Below are 23569 nucleotides of genomic sequence, written 5' to 3'. Positions count from 1 at the left end.
TTTACATTTTCAAGTGTATTTTAATGCAGTTTTTTCACGTTGATGCATATGTGGAGCATCCTCTTAAAAGATCATATAACTTTTTCAAAAAAGATATTTTAGTTACCAGATACAGATTGTCGCTGTCGTCGCTGTCCGGAACATCTTTTGCTGGCGAGGATAGGGGAGTTAAATGTCAAAGAAGGAAAATTCATACGATTTGACAGCTTGGTACCCAACATGTTCCGGACAGCAGAACAAAGGGACAATCTTTATCTAGTAACTAAAATATCTTTTCTTTTACATGATAAAACTTGTCAATAAGCTCAAAATGAGGGTGGCTCATATTGCCCCCTACTGCCCCTATTGTGTTTGGTGCTTAACGCTTGAACTGGCCTCTCCAGAGTTGCGCAGAATAGATACGTTTTTATGGTTATCCATGGGAGAAACTGTCGAAAACGTACGTAAACATATCTATTTTGCTCAGCTCTTCCCTTGAACATCGTTCCGCCACCACCGCCAAAAAAATCCCCCTTACCCAGACCAAGCAAGACCATAGTTTCGCCACCGTACCAGGTAAATCATCTGCAGACATCCTGGAGAATACAAATAGGACATGGAGGACCAATGCGCACAGAGACCACTCCGGCCTTGGTCTGCAAAAATTTAATGAAATAGACAATAGAAAAACTCAAAAATTTGAGTCAAAATAATGTCACCTACCTGTGGCTTTCTGAGATGCGGGCGCGGCTTCCTGATGCCATTTTGGACAACTCATGAAAAATTCAAATGATCTCGGGTACTTATTCAAAAGGTCGTATGTGATTTTGTAAACAAAGATTCAAACGTCCACTCAGGAAAATCGACACATACTTTATGGCAAAAATCCATGTATTTTGAAATATGCATATCATGCGTCGGCACATACTTATTTGCATACAAATTCACACATGAATACTATGACCCACATGGATAGTATGTGTGAACACTCATGAAATGCATGTGGGCGCATGGAATATATGTATCGAAAATATGGAATCCATATTTCGCTACCCCCATTGCAAAAATCCATGTGTGAACTCATGAATATAATGCGGAGTTTTTTGTGAGTGTCGATTTTGATTTTCCCCCTCTGATGGCACACCCACGCAAACCATCACCTCCGACAGGTAGGGAGGGCTTCGGCTACCTGTTGGTGGTGTAGGTTTTGCGTGGGAGTGCCATTAGATATTGGACAAATCAACGTAAGAATCTTTGTTTACAAAATTACATACGCCCTTTTGGATAAGTACCCGAGAATATCCTTCTTAAACTTTTTATACAACATTGACTCCCCATTTGAACACGGGTAAAAAAAATGGTCTTGTGACGTCATGATGCAATGGTTCGTTACACGATTAAAGTAAAATACTAAGATATAGAAGTAGTGCAACATTTAACCTTGTGCTCAATAGGCCTTTTCATGTAAGGGCCTGTTCAGATATTACGTATCCCCTATAGATAGTGGAATATATAGATGAGCGAAGATAAATCCACTGTCTCCAAACGAACTGTCAAACGTGTCTCCAAACGAGCATGACGTCACCATTTCAATGGAAACGTTAAGGGCTGTAACGTCATATGCGCGTGTGCACGGGCAAAAAATCGACTCAGCCATGCTTTCGCTCATCTATAGATTCTACTATCTATAGTATCCCCTAAAAATCGTTCACTCATTACCCGAAAAGAAAATACAATAGAATTACATTAAAATATCATAAAATTACAATACATTTTATTTAGGAACATTCAATTCTGTTGTTCTTTTATTGTACCAATTAATTTTCGAACGAGCACCCATAAGAAGCCGTGCAAATTGCTGTCACCATTTGCTGTTTACATTTTCTATCATCCACTAATACACTTGCATTTGGTCTTCTTCCTCACCTTCTATCTATTCTCATTGGATTGTCAGTAAAGAACATCGTTTAAAAGCGTGGTGGTTTTTTTTCATATCTGATCATCTGGTGATGGTCACACGGTTACTGGCTAAAACCCATTAATGGGTACTATGGCACCCATTTTCGTCAAAACCGCCACTACTCATTTAATGAGTAAAACCGATTTACCCATTAATGGGTAAGTCATGTTTCTGTCAGAAGATGGGTATTATTTTACCCATCAGGGACAAGCTCAAATTTTTACCCAAAATGGGTAATAAATACCCTTTTTCCGGCAATGAAATTGTGTTTGCTTTGATACTGATTATTTGCAGATTCTTAAACATGAAAACAAAAACAGAAATCAACAAAAAGCACATTTTTATTCACCAAATATATCTACTATGTACACCTAATTATGTACCCCGCATGCAAATAACGCCTAATGAAATCTTCTTGGATGGTAACGGTTAGTCTCCGAATGATTTCTTCCATTAGTGAATCCCGCATTTCAGATGGCTTTCAGGCTTCTCTGGACCAAGTCCTTCATGGATTAATTACCCCACGATTTCCCTTTAACGAAATTCTAATGAATCTAAAGCACTGTTCACATATTTATTTCAATGACTTACCATTTCTTCTATTACGTTATCGTCAGGCAGAAATATAAGATGGTCGATTCTATTTTTCTCTGGCATTCCGCACCCGAAGACCTTGGAGCAATTAGGAATGTTTAGTAATAATGATAGATCGTATTTAAAAGACTGTAGTCGTTTACTTACATTTAACGCGAGTTCGTTGATTTAATATCCCTAGCAGTAAGAAAACGGGAGTACAGATGAAGAAATGTTTACAACTATTTTTCGCCCATTAATGGGTAAAAAAATATACATTTTCTCTCCAAAACAAGATTTGAATATAGGTATTTTTTCACCCTTGTTGTCAGTTTAAAAATTTACCCCTTTTGACAGATTAATGGACCATCGAAAATGTACTTTTTACCCATTAATGGGTTTTTAGCCAGTAACCGTGCACGACATTTTGCAAGACTGGTCTCAGATAGCAACCCTATAACCAGAGACCGGCGGAGTGAAAAACTGACGAAATGGCAACGTATGAAAATGCATGAAATCGGTTAAATTATACTGGCAACACTTGGACTTTTTGCTTGCTTCTTATGGAAGCAAAAAGTAAACAAGTCGAATTGGAACCGCTTTTGACGGTTCGATTGGAAACAAGATGGCGTCTTCGCCGATCTCTTATTCTAGTATTTCTAGTCTCAGATATGAGACAAAGCCAAGATTTGAATAGACAACGGAAGATGATGGAAAATTCTTCTATACACACTTAAAATAAATCGCAGATTTCTGTGAAATTTCACCGAAATCTCAACAGCAGAACTGTTCGGTGAATAATTTTACAGATTTTCGGTGGTTTTGACAGTTGAACAAAGGAAAATCTACCGAGAATTTGGGAAAATAATTACCGAACAAATCTGCTGTTGAAGTTTCCAGGTGGAATTCAACAAAATTCACCGAAATCTGTGAAATGATTTAAGTGTGTACATTTCATTTTGGCAGAATCGACACCATCGGCATGATGCACGTGCGAATATTCGCTTGAACAACTTTGATTGTAATGTGCTTGCCCGCATAATTACAAACTGTACATGGACATTTTCCCGTGCGGTCGGCAACAGTATCCTGTACTGTTGACAACTGTATATGAACAATCTCATATAAAGTTTCAACAGTTTGTGGTATGGTTATTTGACAAATAACAATATGTTGAATGGGTTGTTAAGTTATGTCACCATAAAAAATCGGCCGTTTTCGCCTGCAAAATTTTCGCTCGACGAGTATGATAAAATGTTGACATATAATGCAGGAAATATAAAACATTTTCAGGACAGCATATTTATACATTGACATTTAGCGTTGATGTCGAGCAGTTATGGTTGAATCGCCGAAAAGTATTTGATAACCGCAACGTAAACTGTGAAGCTATATCTTACATCGTAATAATGATTCTGACCATATAACATGTTGTTTTTTATTATGCGGGTGAAAGCTACACTACTAAAAATCCACACATATTTATTGGCAAAAATCCATAGATTTAACTTATGATGTATATCAGTGCACACATAACCATTCTCCACGCGAACTACTAATAAAATATATATCCAAATAAACTTTATGTGTGGTCTCGAATTAGCAATTATTTAATTTATGTGTGGTTCTATATCGATTATATCAGGGTGGAGCTATTGCAAAATTTTATAACGGCGACACATATATCTTATATAGATATTTTTGGCAGTGTATGTTGGTCGAACCAAAATGTTGAGATCAGATTCTCAATATAATGGCTCCCCGCTACGTAAAAAAATAACCTTATATGTTATGGCAAAAAACCATTCAGAAAATTCTTATACTCTTCATTATGCCACCTAATGAATGCTCCCCACATCAAAAAGCTAATAACATTCATAATTTAATGAAAAGTATAAGTTTCGGAATGTATCTTGACTAATACTAATTCTTTTATACATATCATTAAGCGTCTGCTTTGACAAAAAAGTATTAGAAATATTAATAATATATAACATGAAATTTTTTTTACGTGTACGGGATTATTCCTATATCAGATTTGTCCGGGTATGGATTAACGGGTAGGGCCGCTGTTTTATACTGAAAATATCTTCGAATTCGTTGATGGATTTTTGGCTAAAAGGTTAATTTTTTATGTTCTATGTGAATTTTCCGAAAGTGTTGATTTTAACAATATTCAGAAACTTGGCGAGAAAATCTCTTAAGACAGAATTTTGTTAGATTTAATGAAATTAAAGTAATTGGCTTTCCTCTGCATTTTCTGTAGTTATCCTCCAAATTGGAACCTTATAAGTGCTCATTAAATTTCCTCAGAACGAATGAGTCCATTCGAGTTTCGCATTCTGTATCTATGGAAATAAAACATGTTTTAAGAAAAAATGATGACATCTGAAAGAAAATTCTGGGTTCTTCCTTTCCAAAAAAACCTACTACGTTCAACATGAATATGTGGGGGAAGAATATGTCTATGCGAATTATCATAATTTATGAAAGTTTTGATTTAAACGGATGTCGTTGATACAATTTAAACCAATGTGCGTTTAAATCACATTGGGTAACTCTTTGCACGAATAAACTAATTGTATAGTTGAAATATGTTTCCGTTTAGTCATAACGATTGCAGTCAAGACATACTATCATGCTCTTGAAATAATGTGTTCCGAACAAAAAATTAATGCTTCAAATGTTCTATCCTCCAACGTATTTCGGAGTCGAAACTATGCTTTTATGATCTCAAATTAATTTCAAGGGCTTGAGGATGCTTTTCGTTTTGAAGAAATTGTGAATAATGCTTGAAATGTTTTTTATTATGTCCTCATTAGCGAGACTTCCAGCCTAAGGCTGGCTCGTCTCGTGCTTGAAATGCTCTATCCTTCAAAGCTTCTACATACATTAGGTGCGCAATTTGTATACAAATATTTTTATTTTTTATTTTTATATTTTGTTTGGTTTTTTGCCTTTCTCGTATACTAAGTATACGGTAAAGGCTATATGATCGCTCAAAACAAACTTTTATAGAAGGCTGAGACCCATAGTGTTATATACCGATCGATCAGCTCGACGAATTGAGGTGATGTCTGTGTGTATGTGTGTGTGTGTGTGTGTGTGTGTGTGTTCGTCTGTGCGCACCTACCCAAAAAAATGTCACCCATTTTTCAGGTACTTATCCTTAACTGATTTACTCGCAACAAGTTGCATTCGACGAGGACACTCTGTCATTGTTTCCTATTGAAAATTGGTCAGATCGGACTATGTGGGGGAAGGTTATGGCCAAATATCATTTTATTACAGAAAAAATGTCTGTCATTTTCATGCACTTATCCCAATAACCGATTTACTCGCAACAAGTTGCATTCGACGCAGGATACTCTTCATCGTTTCCTATTGAAAATTGGTCAGATCGGACTATGCTCAAGTTATGCCAAAATGCCACTTTGTTAAAGAAAAATTGAGTAAAAAAATGTCACTCATTTTTCAGGCACTTATCCTTAATGGATTTACTCGCAACAAATTGCATTCGACGCAAGATATTCTACCATTGATTCCTATTGGAAATTGGGCAGATCGACTATGGGCTGAAGAGTAATGGCCAAAATACTATTTTTTAATAATTCACGAGAAAGGCACTATTACGGCTAGGTGGATTAATCAGGTTTTTTTATTAGTTTTATGAGACTTAGGCTATTTGATTTTGTTTGGTTTTTTCTTGTTGTTTATGTATTAGAATTAAAGATTCAAACGACGTCCAAATTGGAACCTTATAAGTGCTCATTAAATTTCCTCAGAACGAATGAGTCCATTCGACTTTCGCATTCTGTATCTAAACCAATAAAGCATGTTTTAAGAAAAATGATGACGTCTGAAAGAAAATTCTGGGTTCTTCCTTTTCCAATCCACCAAAATTGAGGATTGGACTTTAAAAACTTTGGAGGACAATCATCTGTAGTTATCCTCCAAAAGAACCCTACTACGTTCAATTATATAGAGTTGCGCAAAGAGGATCTTCTTACTCTTATTCTGAATGATGCTCTTGTTATTATGTTGAAAACTTTCATTTTTGTTCAACCCTTCAAGTGAGTATGTGGGGGAAGAATATGTCTATGCGAATTATCATAATTTATGAAAGTTATAACCAAAGTCACCTACAGAGTGCAAACACGTGAATTTCTTGTTGCAACTTTATTGGGGGTGTATTGAAGTTTTTGAAGCTGTTTCTAGAACAAATCTAATACATTTCAATTCATGAGTTTTAATTCGCCATAATAATCATCAGGCGATAACAATACTTCCGCCTTACCAACAATCATTTGTTTACTTTGCTCGATAGGTAGACGGTTTGACAGTTCAATAGGTAGATTTGGCTTCACTCTTTGCGTAACTCTATATATAATAGACTCTGCCTTCGTTGATACAATTTAAACCAATGTGCGTTTAAATCACATTGGGTAACTCTTTGCACGAATAAACTAATTGTCACGGACAGATGAATCAACCCTAAATTTGAGTTCAATATACGCACTGGTGAGAACATCGCAGAAAAAATTACCCAAATTAGGGTAGTTTTCCCTTTCTTTCCCATGATTGTTGACAAAACTAGAGCAAGATGCAAACGTCAAGACATACTATCATGCTCTTGAAATAATGTGTTCCGAACAAAAATTAATGCTTCAAATGTTCTATCCTCCAAATATTTCGGAGTCGAAACTATGCTAATTTGAGTAAATTCAATATTCTCTATTTTGAAATTAATTTCAAGGGCTTGAGGATGCTTTTCGTTTTGAAGAAATTGCGAATTAAACTCAGCTTTGGGTAAATTGTTTACATTATAGTAATGCTTGAAATGTTTTTTATTATGTCCTCATTAGCAGACTTCCAGCCTAAGGCTGGCTCGTCTCGTGCTTGAAATGCTCTAACCTTCAAAGCTTCTACATACATTATGTGCAATTTGTATACAAATATTTTATTTTTTATTTTATATTTTGTTTGGTTTTTTTGTTGTTTATGTATTAGAATTTCATTAAAATGCTGTTCATACTTGCTTATATGTAATTAAAATAATTGTCATTGAAATCGTGACGTCATTGAAATTAAAGTAATTGGCTTTCCTCGCTCATCTATATATTCCACTATCTATAGTTTACATTAGAAATACTAGAGGATTGGACTTAAAGAAAATTTGCAGGACAAGCATCCATCACATTGGGTAACTCTTTGCACGAATAAACTAATTCGTCAGTTTTCACTCCGCCGGTCTAATGTGTTCCGGACAAAAAATTAATCGTCAAATCGTCGCCTCCAAAGTGTTTTAGAGTCTTGATTATGCTTTCGGAACCATCGACTCAGGATGCTTGTTGGTTTATAAATATTGCGAATAGTGCTCCAAATGTTCTATCTTTCTGACGTAAGTTCTTCGTGAATACCAACAGAAATCCTTCGCAGATTCCGACGGAAATTCATCAGCGATCCATTTTCGGAGTCGAAACTATGCGATTACGACGGGAAGCACTCAATGATTCCGAGAGGATGCTTTTCGTTTTGAAGAAATTGCGAATAATGCTTGAAATGTTTTTATTATGTCCTCATTATGAGACTTCCAGCCTAAGGCTGGCTCGTCTCGTGCTTGAAATGCTCTAACCTTCAAAGCCAGAATCCATTCGAGTTTCGCATTCTGTATCTATGGAAATAAAACATGTTTTAAGAAAAAATGATGACATCCGATTTCTGGCGTAAGACCTTCGCAAATATCGACAAAAATATTTCGCCAAATTGAGGATTGGACTTAAAGAAAATTTGCAGGACAAGCATCTGTAGTTATCCTCCTACTACGTTCAACCGGGAGTATGTGGGGAAGAATATGTCTATGCGAATTATCATCTATCCTCCAACGTATTTCGGAGTCGAAACTATGCTTTTATGATCTCAAATTAATCTTAAGGAAATCTTGAGGATGATGTTCGTTTTAAAGAAATTGCGAATAATGCTTGAAATGCTCTTTCCTTCAAAGCTTGTGCAATGTACATACATTATGCGCATAATTTGTATACAAATGTTTTTATTTTTATTTTTATTTTTGTTTGTTCATTTAGATTTTAACTCCTCGTTCTTTTTTATCCGTGATTTGTTATCCTAATTATAATAAGTTCATCACGTAAGAGCTCCTCCGATTAAACATAATTGTAATGAAATTAAAGTAATTGGCTTTCCTAAGAACCTTATAAGTGCTCATTAAATTTCCTCAGAACGAATGAGTCCATTCGAGTTTCGCATTCATTCCTCAAGAAATTCTTTCAGGAATGCCTATAGAAAATAAAACATGTTTTAAGAAAAAATGATGACATCAGGAGTTCCTTCAATAATTCCTCCAGGAATTCTTCCATTAATTCTGGGTTCTTCCTTTTCCAATGTGCACCTGTAGGATTGGACTTAAAAAACTTTGGAGGACAATCATCTGTAGTTATCCTCCAAAAGAAACCTACTACGTTCAACATGAGTATGTGGGGAAGAATATTCATTCTTTAAATCACATTGGGTAACTCTTTGCACGAATAAACTGTAATGTGTTCCGAACAAAAATTAATGTAACTGCAAGTCATTTAACCCTCCAAAGTGTTTTAGAGTCTTAATTATGCTTTCCTGACCTCAAATGAACCTCAAGGGCTTGAGGATTATTGCGAATAGTGCTCCAAATGTTCTATCCTCCATTTTCGGAGTCGAAACTATGCTTTTATGATCTCAAATTAATTTCAAGGGCTACTGACGTCAGACTCAATGACAGCTGCATTGCGCTGCACATTTAGATGCACTTTTATTGCATCTGACGTCGATTGACAACCGTTTGACGTCTAGATGCTTTTCGTTTTGAAGAAATTGCGAATAATGCTTGAAATGTTTTTATTATGTCCTCATTAGCGAGACTTCCAGCCTAAGGCTGGCTCGTCTCGTGCTTGAAATGCTCTAACCTTCAAAGCTTCTACATACATTATGTGCGCAATTTGTATACAAATATTTTATTTTTATTTTTCGTTAACTGAAAAGTAAACATTTTGCAGTTTGTTTGGTTTTTTTTTGTTATTTGTGCATTAGAATTTCATTAAAAAATGCTGAAAGATTCATACGTGTCCATTCGAGTTTCGCATTCTGTATCTAAACCAATAAAGCATGTTTTAACATTGGACTTAAAGAAAATTTGCAGGACAAGCATACAATTTAAACCAATGTGCGTTTAAATTGTATAGTTGAAATATGTTTCCGTTTATTAATTTTTGCAGACCAAGGCCGGAGTGGTCTTAATGTGTTCCGGACAAAAATTAATGCTTCAAATGTTCTATCCTCCAAAGTGTTTTAGAGTCTTAATTATGCTTTCCTGACCTCAAATGAACCTCAAAGGGCTTGAGGATTATTGCGAATAGTGCTCCAAATGTTCTATCCTCCATTTTCGGAGTCGAAACTATGCTCGTCGCTGTCCGGATAATTTCAAGGGCTTGAGGATGCTTTTCGTTTTGAAGAAATTGCGAATAATGCTTGAAATGTTTTTATTATGTCCTCATTAGCGAGACTTCCAGCCTAAGGCTGGCTCGTCTCGTGCTTGAAATGCTCTAACCTTCAAAGCTTCTACATACATAAGAAGGAAAATCCATACGATTTCACAGGTATGTATCGGACACCATTCGAGTTTCGCATTCTGTATCTATGGAAATAAAACATGTTTTAAGAAAAATGATGACATTTTTTCCATGGGATAACTATAAAAACGTATCTATTCTGCGCAACTCTGGAGGGTCAGTTCAAGCATTAAGCACCAAACACAATATCAGCGGAACAGCGACGGAACGGCAAACTTTACTGTCTATATATTTTCTGTCAAATTTTAAACCAATGTGCGTTTAAATCACATTGGGTAACTCTTTGCACGAATAAACTAATTGTATAGTTGAAATATGTTTCCGTTTTACGCGGTAATATTACATCAGTCTCTAAGTTTTCCTCTTGATTTTTCTTTGATGTTGTTGTGGGGACAACTCAATGTTTTAATATGTAGATACGACTTCTGATATCCTCCAAAGTGTTTTAGAGTCTTGATTATGCTTTCTGACCTCAAATGAACCTCAAGGGCTATTCTTCACATAGTCTTCACTGCCGCCTCAAGCATAACTATTCCTGCTTGTTGGTTTATAAATATTGCGAATAGTGCTCCAAATGTTCTATCCTCCATTTTCGAGTCGAAACTATGCTTTTATGATCTCAAATTAATTTCAAGGGCTTGATTATAAATGTTTTTTATTATGTCCTCATTATGAGACTTCCAGCCTAAGGCTGGCTCGTCTCGTGCTTGAAATGCTCTAACCTTCATTCTTCTACATACATTATGTGCAATTTGTATCAATTGGCCTGATCGGACATGCTTTTCTGATCTTAAATTAATCTCAATGGCTTGAGGATGCTTTTCGTTTCATAAAATGCGAATAATGCTGGAAATGTTCTATCCTCCAAAGTGTTTTAGAGTCCTGATTATGCTTTAATGACCTCAAATGAATCTCAAGGGCTTGAGGATGCTTGTTGGTTTATAAATATTGCGAATAGTGCTTCAAATGTTCTATCCTCCAAAGTATTTCGGAGTCGAAACTATGCTTTTATGATCTCAAATTAATTTCAAGGGCTTGAGGATGCTTTTCGTTTTGAAGAAATTGCGAATAATGCTTGAAATGTTTTTATTATGTCCTCATTATGAGACTTCCAGCCTAAGGCTGGCTCGTCTCGTGCTTGAAATGCTCTAACCTTTAAAGCTTCTAAGCCATGGCGAATAAGCATACATTATGTGCGCAATTTGTATACAAATATTTTTATTTTTATTTTATATTTTGTTTGGTTTTTTCTTGATTCCAAATTGGAACCTTATAAGTGCTCATTAAATTTCCTCAGAACGAATGAGTCCATTCGACTTCTTAGAACCGCGTAAATCTAAACCAATAAAGCATGTTTTAAGAAAAATGATGACGTCTGAAAGAAAATTCTGGGGTCTTTCTTCTAAAATTATCCTCCAAAAGAACCCTACTACGTTCAACATGAGTGTGTGGGGGAAGAATATGTCTATGCGAATTATCATATATGTTGTCCTCCAAAGTATTTTGGACTAGTCGAAACTATGCTTTTGGCCTCAATTAAATCTTGTGATGACTGAAGTGTAAAGAATTCGAATCGATACAATGCTTTTGTGCCCGCAAATGAATCTCACAAGTTCAAGAACAAAGTAGATTCTCTAATGACTTGCAAAGAATTTCACTTATGCTGAAGCAGCGAAAATTTCTCTTGAAAATGTAGTATGTTTGTTGAATTTTTTTAATTGAAATATGATATATAAATGATATTTCAAGTGATTCAAGAAAAACGATAATCAGATTTCGTGTTGTTTATAGTTATTTGAGTTATGTGTCCAAAAGGCTGCATCCCTATAAAATCCGTAAGCTGATAGGTAATAGATTGAATAGAAGATATATGTTATTTCAAGATTTTTGACCGGAACCCTTGGAGGATAACGATTTCCTGATTGTGGAGCTTATACGATTTTTGACCGGAACCCTTTTATCCTCCAAAAGAACCTTACAAATTCCCATTTATTTTTGGGGGATATTTGGTGGAGCGTATGAACTACAAACCACTTAGGTATTGTGGCAGGGTTCGTTTTGGTAAACGGTATGCCGTGTATAGCGTGTATTTTGATCAATTCAAAACATAATAGTGGAGCGTATGTATCCATGCTGCGTTTCTTTGTAGACGTGGCCTTCTTTTCTAAATGTGGAGCGTATGTATCCATGCTGCGTTTCTTTGTAGACGTGGCCTTCTTTCCTGAATGTGGAGCGTATGTATCCATGCTGCGTTTCTTTGTAGACGCGGCTTTCTTTCCTATAAGTGGAGCGTATGTATCCATGCTGCGTTTCTTTGTAGACGCGGCTTTCTTTCCTATAAGTGGAGCGTATGTATCCATGCTGCGTTTCTTTGTAGACGTGGCCTTCTTTTTCAAATGTGGAGCGTATGTATCCATGCTGCGTTTCTTTGTAGACGTGGCCTTCTTTCCTGAATGTGGAGCGTATGTATCCATGCTGCGTTTCTTTGTAGACGCGGCTTTCTTTCCTATAAGTGGAGCGTATGTATCCATGCTGCGTTTCTTTGTAGACGTGGCCTTCTTTTCTAAATGTGGAGCGTATGTATCCATGCTGCGTTTCTTTGTAGACGCGGCTTTCTTTCCTATAAGTGGAGCGTATGTATCCATGCTGCGTTTCTTTGTAGACGTGGCATTCTTTTCTAAATGTGGAGCGTATGTATCCATGCTGCGTTTCTTTGTAGACGTGGCCTTCTTTTCTAAATGTGGAGCGTATGTATCCATGCTGCGTTTCTTTGTAGACGTGGCCTTCTTTCCTGAATGTGGAGCGTATGTACCCATGCTGCGTTTCTTTGTAGACGCGGATTTCTTTCCTGAATGTGGAACGTATGTATCCATGCTGCGTTTCTTTGTAGGCGCGGCTTTCTTTCCTAAACGTGGAGCGTATGTATCCATGCTGCGTTTCTTTGTAGACGTGGCCTTCTTTTCTAAATGTGGAGCGTATGTATCCATGCTGCGTTTCTTTGTAGACGCGGCTTTCTTTCCTATAAGTGGAGCGTATGTATCCATGCTGCGTTTCTTTGTAGACGTGGCATTCTTTTCTAAATGTGGAGCGTATGTATCCATGCTGCGTTTCTTTGTAGGCGCAGCTTTCTTTCCTAAATGTGGAGCGTATGTATCCATGCTGCGTTTCTTTGTAGACGTGGCCTTCTTTCCTGAATGTGGAGCGTATGTATCCATGCTGCGTTTCTTTGTAGACGCGGATTTCTTTCCTGAATGTGGAACGTATGTATCCATGCTGCGTTTCTTTGTAGACGTGGCATTCTTTTCTAAATGTGGAGCGTATGTATCCATGCTGCGTTTCTTTGTAGACGTGGCCTTCTTTCCTGAATGTGGAGCGTATGTATCCATGCTGCGTTTCTTTGTAGACGCGGCTTTCTTTCCTATAAGTGGAGCGTATGTATCCATGCTGCGTTTCTTTGTAGACGTGGCCTTCTTTTCTAAATGTGGAGCGTATGTATCCATGCTGCGTTTCTTTGTAGACGTGGCCTTCTTTCCTATAAGTGGAGCGTATGTATCCATGCTGCGTTTCTTTGTAGACGTGGCCTTCTTTTCTAAATGTGGAGCGTATGTATCCATGCTGCGTTTCTTTGTAGACGTGGCCTTCTTTCCTGAATGTGGAGCGTATGTATCCATGCTGCGTTTCTTTGTAGACGCGGCTTTCTTTCCTATAAGTGGAGCGTATGTATCCATGCTGCGTTTCTTTGTAGACGTGGCCTTCTTTTCTAAATGTGGAGCGTATGTATCCATGCTGCGTTTCTTTGTAGACGCGGCTTTCTTTCCTATAAGTGGAGCGTATGTATCCATGCTGCGTTTCTTTGTAGACGTGGCATTCTTTTCTAAATGTGGAGCGTATGTATCCATGCTGCGTTTCTTTGTAGACGTGGCCTTCTTTTCTAAATGTGGAGCGTATGTATCCATGCTGCGTTTCTTTGTAGACGTGGCCTTCTTTCCCTGAATAACGTGGAGCGTATGTACCCATGCTGCGTTTCTTTGTAGACGCGGATTTCTTTCCTGAATGTGGAACGTATGTATCCATGCTGCGTTTCTTTGTAGGCGCGGCTTTCTTTCCTAAACGTGGAGCGTATGTATCCATGCTGCGTTTCTTTGTAGACGTGGCCTTCTTTTCTAAATGTGGAGCGTATGTATCCATGCTGCGTTTCTTTGTAGACGCGGCTTTCTTTCCTATAAGTGGAGCGTATGTATCCATGCTGCGTTTCTTTGTAGACGTGGCCTTCTGTTCTAAATGTGGAGCATATGTATCCATGCTGCGTTTCTTTGTAGGCGCAGCTTTCTTTCCTAAATGTGAAGCGTATGTATCCATGCTGCGTTTCTTTGTAGACGTGGCCTTCTTTTCTAAATGTGGAGCGTATGTATCCATGCTGCGTTTCTTTGTAGACGTGGCCTTCTTTTCTAAATGTGGAGCGTATGTATCCATGCTGCGTTTCTTTGTAGACGTGGCCTTCTTTCCTATAAGTGGAGCGTATGTATCCATGCTGCGTTTCTTTGTAGACGCGGCTTTCTTTCCTATAAGTGGAGCGTATGTATCCATGCTGCGTTTCTTTGTAGGCGCAGCTTTCTTTCCTAAATGTGGAGCGTATGTATCCATGCTGCGTTTCTTTGTAGACGTGGCCTTCTTTTCTAAATGTGGAGCGTATGTATCCATGCTGCGTTTCTTTGTAGACGTGGCCTTCTTTTCTAAATGTGGAGCGTATGTATCCATGCTGCGTTTCTTTGTAGACGTGGCCTTCTTTCCTGAATGTGGAGCGTATGTATCCATGCTGCGTTTCTTTGTAGACGTGGCCTTCTTTCCTATAAGTGGAGCGTATGTATCCATGCTGCGTTTCTTTGTAGGCGCAGCTTTCTTTCCTAAATGTGGAGCGTATGTATCCATGCTGCGTTTCTTTGTAGACGTGGCCTTCTTTCCTATAAGTGGAGCGTATGTATCCATGCTGCGTTTCTTTGTAGACGCGGCTTTCTTTCCTATAAGTGGAGCGTATGTATCCATGCTGCGTTTCTTTGTAGGCGCAGCTTTCTTTCCTAAATGTGGAGCGTATGTATCCATGCTGCGTTTCTTTGTAGACGTGGCATTCTTTTCTAAATGTGGAGCGTATGTATCCATGCTGCGTTTCTTTGTAGACGTGGCCTTCTTTTCTAAATGTGGAGCGTATGTATCCATGCTGCGTTTCTTTGTAGACGTGGCCTTCTTTTCTAAATGTGGAGCGTATGTATCCATGCTGCGTTTCTTTGTAGACGTGGCCTTCTTTTCTAAATGTGGAGCGTATGTATCCATGCTGCGTTTCTTTGTAGACGTGGCCTTCTTTCCTGAATGTGGAGCGTATGTATCCATGCTGCGTTTCTTTGTAGACGCGGCTTTCTTTCCTATAAGTGGAGCGTATGTATCCATGCTGCGTTTCTTTGTAGACGTGGCCTTCTTTCCTATAAGTGGAGCGTATGTATCCATGCTGCGTTTCTTTGTAGACGTGGCCTTCTTTTCTAAATGTGGAGCGTATGTATCCATGCTGCGTTTCTTTGTAGACGTGGCCTTCTTTCCTGAATGTGGAGCGTATGTATCCATGCTGCGTTTCTTTGTAGGCGCAGCTTTCTTTCCTAAATGTGGAGCGTATGTATCCATGCTGCGTTTCTTTGTAGACGCGGCTTTCTTTCCTATAAGTGGAGCGTATGTATCCATGCTGCGTTTCTTTGTAGACGTGGCCTTCTTTTCTAAATGTGGAGCGTATGTATCCATGCTGCGTTTCTTTGTAGACGCGGCTTTCTTTCCTATAAGTGGAGCGTATGTATCCATGCTGCGTTTCTTTGTAGACGTGGCCTTCTTTCCTATAAGTGGAGCGTATGTATCCATGCTGCGTTTCTTTGTAGGCGCAGCTTTCTTTCCTAAATGTGGAGCGTATGTATCCATGCTGCGTTTCTTTGTAGACGCGGCTTTCTTTCCTATAAGTGGAGCGTATGTATCCATGCTGCGTTTCTTTGTAGACGTGGCCTTCTTTTCTAAATGTGGAGCGTATGTATCCATGCTGCGTTTCTTTGTAGACGTGGCCTTCTTTCCTGAATGTGGAGCGTATGTATCCATGCTGCGTTTCTTTGTAGGCGCAGCTTTCTTTCCTAAATGTGGAGCGTATGTATCCATGCTGCGTTTCTTTGTAGACGCGGCTTTCTTTCCTATAAGTGGAGCGTATGTATCCATGCTGCGTTTCTTTGTAGACGTGGCCTTCTTTTCTAAATGTGGAGCGTATGTATCCATGCTGCGTTTCTTTGTAGACGTGGCATTCTTTTCTAAATGTGGAGCGTATGTATCCATGCTGCGTTTCTTTGTAGGCGTGGCCTTCTTTCCTGAATGTGGAGCGTATGTATCCATGCTGCGTTTCTTTGTAGACGTGGCCTTCTTTCCTGAATGTGGAGCGTATGTATCCATGCTGCGTTTCTTTGTAGACGTGGCCTTCTTTCCTGAATGTGGAGCGTATGTATCCATGCTGCGTTTCTTTGTAGACGCGGCTTTCTTTCCTATAAGTGGAGCGTATGTATCCATGCTGCGTTTCTTTGTAGACGTGGCCTTCTTTTCTAAATATGGAGCGTATGTATCCATGCTGCGTTTCTTTGTAGACGCGGCTTTCTTTCCTATAAGTGGAGCGTATGTATCCATGCTGCGTTTCTTTGTAGACGTGGCATTCTTTTCTAAATGTGGAGCGTATGTATCCATGCTGCGTTTCTTTGTAGACGTGCCATTCTTTTCTAAATGTGGAGCGTATGTATCCATGCTGCGTTTCTTTGTAGACGTGGCCTTCTTTTCTAAATGTGGAGCGTATGTATCCATGCTGCGTTTCTTTGTAGACGTGGCCTTCTTTTCTAAATGTGGAGCGTATGTATCCATGCTGCGTTTCTTTGTAGACGTGGCCTTCTTTCCTATAAGTGGAGCGTATGTATCCATGCTGCGTTTCTTTGTAGGCGCAGCTTTCTTTCCTAAATGTGGAGCGTATGTATCCATGCTGCGTTTCTTTGTAGACGTGGCATTCTTTTCTAAATGTGGAGCCTATGTATCCATGCTGCGTTTCTTTGTAGACGTGGCACTCTTTCCTAAATTTGGAGCGTATATATCCATGCTGCGTTTCTTTGTAGACGTGGCATTCTTTTCTAAATGTGGAGCGTATGTATCCATGCTGCGTTTCTTCGTAGACGCGGCTTTCTTTCCGAAATGTGGAGCGTATGTATCCATGCTGCGTTTCTTTGTAGACGTGGCCTTCTTTTCTAAATGTGGAGCGTATGTATCCATGCTGCGTTTCTTTGTAGACGTGGCCTTCTTTTCTAAATGTGGAGCGTATGTATCCATGCTGCGTTTCTTTGTAGACGTGGCCTTCTTTCCTATAAGTGGAGCGTATGTATCCATGCTGCGTTTCTTTGTAGACGTGGCCTTCTTTTCTAAATGTGGAGCGTATGTATCCATGCTGCGTTTCTTTGTAGACGTGGCCTTCTTTTCTAAATGTGGAGCGTATGTATCCATGCTGCGTTTCTTTGTAGACGTGGCCTTCTTTTCTAAATGTGGAGCGTATGTATCCATGCTGCGTTTCTTTGTAGACGTGGCATTCTTTTCTAAATGTGGAGCGTATGTATCCATGCTGCGTTTCTTTGTAGGCGTGGCTTTCTTTCCTGAATGTTGAGCGTATGTATCCATGCTGCGTTTCTTTGTTGGCGCGGCTTCCTTTCCTAAATGTGGAGCGTATGTATCCATGCTGCGTTTCTTTGTAGACGTGGCCTTCTTTCCTGAATGTGGAGCGTATGTATCCATGCTGCGTTTCTTTGTAGGCGCGGCTTCCTTTCCTAAATATGGAGCGTATGTATCCATGCTGCGTTTCTTTGTAGACGTGGCCTTCTTTCCTGAATGTGGAGCGTAAGTACCCATGCTGCGTTTCTTTGTGAACGCGGATTTCTTTCCTGAATGTGGAGCGTATGTATCCATGCTGCGTTTCTTTGTAGGCGCAGCTTCTTTCCTATAAATGTGGAGCGTATGTATCCATGCTGCGTTTCTTTGTAGACGCGGCTTTCTTTCCTGTAAGTGTAGCGTATGTATTCATGCTGCGTTTCTTTGTAGACGCGGCTTTCTTTCCTGAATGTGGAGCGTATGTATCCATGCTGCGTTTCTTTGTAGACGCGGCTTTCTTTCCTATAAGTGGGGCGTATGTATTCATGCTGCGTTTCTTTGTAGACGTGGCATTCTTTTCTAAATGTGGAGCGTATGTATCCATGCTGCGTTTCTTTGTAGACGTCAATTTTAATTTATCTCGTTTCGAGTTAATCGGTTTTAGGGTATGTGCCATAAAATGAGTAAGTTTAGTTGCGTACTTGCATACATACTCACACATGACATCACAATAGTTCTTCCGAGTCGAGTCGATTAATAACACTATGGGTCTCCGGGCCTATTATAAAAAGTAATTTTGAGGTGATTCTATAGATCTTCCGTGTACTTCGTATACGAGAAAGGTGAAAGACTGATTGTATTCAGAAAATGGATTGACAAGAACATCTTATACTCAAATCTATAAATTGCGTAACATTCCGTGGAATTCCATTGTCGGGGGCATGCATCCCGAAAAAGTTCAACAAATTGAATAAATTCTAAAGATATACAAAATCTGACAATTTATTTTTGAATGCAGTCAATTTATTATTTCTGGTTGATATGTTCTTACAATAATTATAGGTAGGAGAATGCTTAAAGTAACTCACTCACCACTCAAAGCACCACTGCTGTATGATTGATTTATATAAACAGTTTTGAAATTATTTCATTTATAATGTTATTCCGTTTAGTTTACAGTTTACTACTGATTTGCGTTTTATTTGTTTCTTTTCATGTACCATCGAGCCCAAGATGCAACACTGGTCGAGATCCAGCAACGCCTCGGAAAGAGGAAACAAAATTTAAAAAGAAAAGAATTAATTAAATAACCCATAATAGTAGTTGGATTATGTAGCTAGGCCTAAATTTAGGTAAATTCTTGATGTAAAATGTAGTTATAAGCTAATTTGTATTATTTAAATAATTGTACCTTGTTGATATACCAAAAAGATGAGGAGGTTTTGCGCCCGTTTGAGTGAGAACTGAGAATTGTTCAACTCAAGCGGGCTTTTCCCTGCTCCCAATAAAATAATAAATCACAAAAACTAAATAGTAATTCTAAAATTCTTTTGTTTTTGAGCTGCATTAGGTACATGCATATTAAATCGCAATTCTATTATTGCATTAAAAACGAAATAATGAAGATATCAAATAAGTCAAAGGAATACAGTTTTGGATGTGTTTTATTTATTATATATGAAATTTTGCCAACATTTGTATACAATATCTTGAAAATCGTTTGAATTTAAGAACTTACCTGCAAAAATATATCGTTTTCTTGAATCCCTTCATGATGTAAATTTCAAATAGAATCACCAACGATAATCGAGTTGCAGCAAAAACACCACAAACACTTTGAGAGGAATACAGCGAAATCACACGCACACTTTCTTATATTTTGGGAACTCAATAGATTATTCAGAAAAAAATATCTAAATAATGTATGCGTCGCATTTATAAGTGTTTGCAATAATATTACCCAAGTCTAATCGGAATGGATCCACACTTGAATTAAATTCTTTTCTTATTTGGGACCACAATTGAGTTATGTTCGAATAAAGCATTTGTTTTTAAGATGCGTGGAAAAGGGTAATGTGTGTGCTTATATACCGTTAGTAAATCTATAAATATTTGTCAATAAAATGTGTATTTTTAGTAGTGTATAACATTGTTATTTGTCTTGTGATGAAGAAAATATTGGAAGAAACATACATCAAATGATTGGAACCTGGGACGGGACCTGGAAAAAGGAAAATACTGTAACTTCATCTGCTGGCTGTCAACCGCTGTCACGAACTGTCATCTGCAGCCAGAAGCTTTTCTGTGAAAGTATTGGTATCCCAAATAAAATATTCCGCATGGTTTTCGTTTTAAGAAGACTTTTCCACTTTAACGAGTGTCCCAAATCATCCGAGTCTCGTTTTGATCGTCGTCCAGTGCGGTTGAGTTCTTTCGTTCTACTTTTGTGCGGCGATTCGCACTAAAGTAGAACAATAGAACCAGAGCATTAATTGCGGTCGAAACAAAAGTGTGTAGGAGCTGCCAACATGTTCGTGCGAGCAAAGGTTGATCGATTGTTGTCAAGGCAATGCCCTTGCTAATAATTCGATCAATCCATTGCGAATTCGCACATGTTCAGCGTATGGATTATTGGGGAAAGTGGTGAGATTTTGATAAAATGTAAATAAACTTAAAGACACTCGCACCCGCACATACGAAAGGCACACATGCACATATACAGATTCAAAACAACTTAAACAAAATAAAAAAACACACATGCATATATACTGGTGGACTTGGGTGTTCGTCATGTTTTTACAGTAATTTCTGTGAAAATATGACGAATACTTTTGTCCGCCAGTGTCTGTTATTTGGAAGCGCTTGGATGGGAGGTCCACGCTTTCTTACTTCCCTTTCGATTCCAAGCTATTGAGCGACTTCAGGCATTCCTGGAGTCGCTCGTATCTAGGAGTCATCTCTGTGGTACATGCCATGCAGCACAGGTCAGGTGAAACTGGTTGCAGCAACCTTATTCTGACTGAATCTGGTCACATATAAGTTATTGTGATATATATATGCAGCATGTGTGCTGCTCGGGATGCTGCGTAGTTGGCCTGGCCATATGAAAAGAAAATGACGGAATATACACGCCCGTTTCAAATCACTCAGAGACTGAGTGAAATTGTATTGCCGTCTCTTTTTCCACGGAAAAAGTTACTCAGTTATCGTAAAAAGTGGAACTACTCAAATTTTGAGTTGTTCCACTTTTTACGAAAATTGAGTAACTTTTCCGTGGGAAAAAAAGAGACGGCAATACCATTTCACTCAGTCTCTGAGTGATTTGAAACGGGTGTGTAGAAACCGTCATTTTCCAGGATGCTTTCAAGTATTGGCTACGCCAGTATGAGATTAGATTGGCGAGTATCCCAAATCATCGGGTTAGCGTATTATTAATCAGTTATACACGTTTGTAACGTGTGTATAAAAATCCTAATTCACTAATTCACGAATTTGATACATTTTTATTGTGCTCAGAAGAGTCTACCTGGGGCTTAGGTGAAACAGTTGAAAATCGATGGTCAACTGTGATTCAAAGAAGAACAAGTGGCAAAACAAGGGAAAAGAAGCAGCGTCTTTGCAAGTCTCGTCTCAGACTGGGGTGGTATTGTGCACCTCGACTCGAAACGAGCAAACCATGCAAACTCTCATACGAAAGAGCTATCGAAAGAAGATGCTCAATGAGGCCCCTGGTTTCATGGGATGGTTGTGAAGAAAGGCGGTACCTTTGATGTCTACCTCTCAGCGTTTTGGTTTCCATGGTTTGGAAATCCACGAGTCGAGCGGTGTAGGTTGGGCGATTGACGCGTGTCCGGCAATACAACTTTCCTAACGAAAACTGGCTATTGTGTTTCCTCAGGCTGTTTGTGTTTGTATATATCTTATTCGTCGAACAATTTCATTTAGATGCCTCTGACACTCTGATATTTCCAGAGTGAACAGGAAAATACAAGAACTTCAGTTGCAATATTGGAGTAATGGTAAGTAGAGGAATTGTCCAACCTTTCCTTGGCCTTTGGTTACGATGACATCAGACGAATCTCATGGGTTCAAACACACGCAACCTTGCACAAAACGAATGATTAATTAAATGTTGCTTTTTCTTCAGTAAATATTTAAGTTGACGCATTGCTTTCATGATCTCAAAGGTCCGAGGTTCATGTCGACTTGTCAATGCTTCCCATTTGAATTACACGATCGTCTTACGCTGGAATAGACGAGATCGTCTTCGACTTTCGAGTCGTCTACAAATTGCTAGAGAATAGTCAAATACTGATGATGGTTTTCAGATTTATTTTCATTTACCACTTTTGTAACTCCATAAAAAATAAGCGTAATAGCACCGCCACAAGTCGTAATCCATGGGATCTGATTCCTGGTCTGAATAACGTGGTATGAAGCAGCAGGTGTCAATCTGTTACATAGAGTGGCAGAATGGACTGAGAGATGTCTGTGTTGGTAGAAACATTTTGTGAAAACCAAGTCGAGTAGCCTATATTAAGTTAAACAAAATGATGATTTGCACCAGATCAAATGTCAAGATAGCTTCGCTAAAGGAACGCTAGATGCGTTTGTTACCAGATAGCCGTTGACGTCAACATAGAAGCTCCATTGAAGATGAGGGATATTATAATCCCCAAGCAGCAGGATAACGTCATTAACTGATGATTTATCAATTACCCTCTGCATGGCCTTACAGTGAGTAGCATAAAGTTTGTAGTCGGAATACGGGCGAAGATAGATGCTGAAAATATGCAGAGAGATATGAGGAAGTTTCAACGTGACTGCGACTTGTTCAAGCGCACAGCAATGTAAAATGCAAATTAACGTTTGACTGTAACCAATACGCCACCACCTCTAGAAAGACCACTGGTAAACTCGTTATGGTCGCAACGGAAAATTGAGTAGTCCGATGAGAGCTCCAAATTACAAATATCAGATTTAAGCCAAGTATCTGATAGAAATAGAACAACATCGTAATCACAGGATGAGGTGTAGCTTTAAATGGTTGACTTAGTACGCTGACCCCTGACGTTTTGTAGGTAGACGCGCAGGTGGCGGGAGTCACCTGTAACGACGGTTTCTGCTGTGAAGATCCAGTTCACGCCGTCGGATGGCTGAGTGCCAGTGAGCCCTGCACTGGAAAGGACGTTTGAGCAATTGACTTATTCGAATCTTGAAGCTACTCGCCCGGTAAACGATTTTGGAAGACCCTTCGCCAAAACTCAACCTTAGGGCCGGGTCGGTTGATGAATGTTGGTGGGATGGACACGACTGAGTCGATAGGGCTGAAGTCTTCCAACAACTTCTTTGATAGGAGCGCGTCCCGGAGTCTTAATAACTAAGGGCTGAATGGTGTCAGTGACGGCGTGCAATTTAGTGCGTCTATAAGAGCGTCTTCCGCTGTGTGACCTCTGCTGCTTTTGGAGGATGCTGACAGTCGTTGGACCTCGGGAATTGAGACGAAAGGATATTCAGGAAGGGCATTGCACGCAGTGCTACTTGCCTGTAGAATTTCGTGATTTCGGAAGAACCCATCTTCTAGCTCACACACAAACCCGGGACGGCTGCAGGTTGCTGGCGGGAAAAGCACAACTGCGGTGAGAGAAATAGAGGCCTTCTTAGTGCATGTGGCGAATCTGCGTCCCGGCATCTTCTCTACATATGTAGAGCGCAAATTTTAAGTGTAGCAATGTTGACCTGTGAC

General features: G+C 38.9%; 1 long non-coding RNA gene across 1 annotated transcript; it reads right to left on the bottom strand.

Annotated features, from left to right (window-relative positions):
- Positions 1-2328: 2328 nt before the first annotated feature.
- Positions 2329-2762, bottom strand: LOC134202450 (uncharacterized). The gene is made up of 3 exons (XR_009977230.1): positions 2681-2762; positions 2531-2611; positions 2329-2471 (listed from the first exon to the last, which is right to left on the bottom strand). It is a non-coding gene; the product is annotated as an uncharacterized LOC134202450 (long non-coding RNA).
- Between the last annotated feature and the right edge of the window lie 20807 nt (positions 2763-23569).

This window comes from Armigeres subalbatus, unplaced genomic scaffold (genome assembly GCF_024139115.2).
Source record: "Armigeres subalbatus isolate Guangzhou_Male unplaced genomic scaffold, GZ_Asu_2 Contig123, whole genome shotgun sequence".
Lineage (NCBI taxonomy): Eukaryota > Metazoa > Arthropoda > Insecta > Diptera > Culicidae > Armigeres > Armigeres subalbatus.
This window is presented reverse-complemented; position numbering and strand designations above follow the sequence as displayed.